We start from the raw sequence: 1,580 nt of genomic DNA, 5'->3' as shown, positions 1-1,580 counted from the left end.
CACTGATTTTCTTTATTTCGGGGTATATATCTAGCAGTGGTATATATCTAGCAGTGGGTATATATCTAGCAGTGGTATATATCTAGCAGTGGGTATATATCTAGCAGTGGGATTGCTAGTCAGATGGTAGTTCTGTTTTTAGTTTTTTGAGGAACCCAGAGAAGCACCTTTTTGCTAGCCTTCTGCCTGGAGGCATCACATTTTCTAACTTGCACTGAAGTGTCTGCTGAGCTTGCCATGGCCCTCCTCCTCAGTCGTCAGCAGCAAATGAAAACCAAAGGATCAGTCTAGACGACTTCTTTTTTTTTTTTTTTTTTTTTGAGACGGAGTCTTGCTCTGTCGCCCAGGCTGGAGTGCAGTGGCGCGATCTCGGCTCACTGCAAGCTCCGCCTCCTGGGTTTACGCCATTCTCCTGCCTCAGCCTCCCTAGCCACCTCGCCCGGCTAGTTTTTTGTATTTTTAGTAGAGACGGGGTTTCACCGTGTTAGCCAGGATGGTCTCGATCTCCTGACCTTGTGATCTGCCCGCCTCGGCCTCCCAAAGTGCTGGGATTACAGGCTTGAGCCACCGCGCCCAGCCCAGTCTAGACGACTTCTTGATAAGAAGCTGATAATTCAGATCCCATCATTTAATAATTCTAATTTGGATTGTTTTCAATATAATAATACCACTTTTCATTGAATTTCATATTTCACCTTTCTGCTTACTCCAGTTCTTACGAGCTTTTCTAAAAGGTTTCTTTTTCTCTGCACTGATTTCATATTCAGCATCAACTTCAGTGAAATACCATCTGGAAGATTAAACCATGTATTACGTGTTCCAGGTAATTTGCAATCATTGTAGAAAACATTGCTTACTATACCAATCTTTGGGGGATATTTCTTCCAGCACATTTTCCTCCATCCAAAAAAAAACTGCGCTTTCTCTCTAAGCAGTTCCGTATGTATAGCAAAGTATTATCTCTAGTTCTGGGGTACCTAAATTTTTAAATAACTTGTGGTGTGGAATCTTAGTAACTTTTTTGAATGTCTAAACAAATGACTATTGTTCTATCTTATCTTTAAATTTATTTATGCTCCCGAAGGGCCATTCTAGTGTGATCCTGCCTCCAGAAAACCATGCTTCCTTTTCCAGACTAAGTCGCTTGCCTAATTTTTGAGAGATTCTATCAGCGTAACTGTATAGGGGAGTTAGACAGAATCTATCATCTGTATAGGGGCGTTAGACAGAATCTCAGGCAGCTCTATCTAGTGAAAATTTCTGCAATGATGCAAATGTTCTATATTTTTGCTCCCTAATAGGGTAGCCGCCAGCCACATGTGTAATGTGAGTCAGGAGCTGAATTTTTAATTAATTAAATTTTAACTTTAATAGCCACTTGTGGCCAGTAACTACTGTATTGGTCAGTACAGGTCCAAGGCCTTCTCTGGAACCCTTTTCATGAATGGATATCACACTAAGTCCCTCCTTCACAGTGATTGCTTGTAACAAAATGCTGCTTCTTCTTGTCAGCAGTACCATAGTTTCTCCCCCAAGTTCTTGTGAAATTATCTTACGTGTTACATAAAATTTTCTGACCC

The sequence above is a fragment of the Mandrillus leucophaeus genome, unplaced genomic scaffold (genome assembly GCF_000951045.1).
Source record: "Mandrillus leucophaeus isolate KB7577 unplaced genomic scaffold, Mleu.le_1.0 Scaffold484, whole genome shotgun sequence".
In the NCBI taxonomy this organism is placed as follows: domain Eukaryota; kingdom Metazoa; phylum Chordata; class Mammalia; order Primates; family Cercopithecidae; genus Mandrillus; species Mandrillus leucophaeus.
This window is presented reverse-complemented; position numbering follows the sequence as displayed.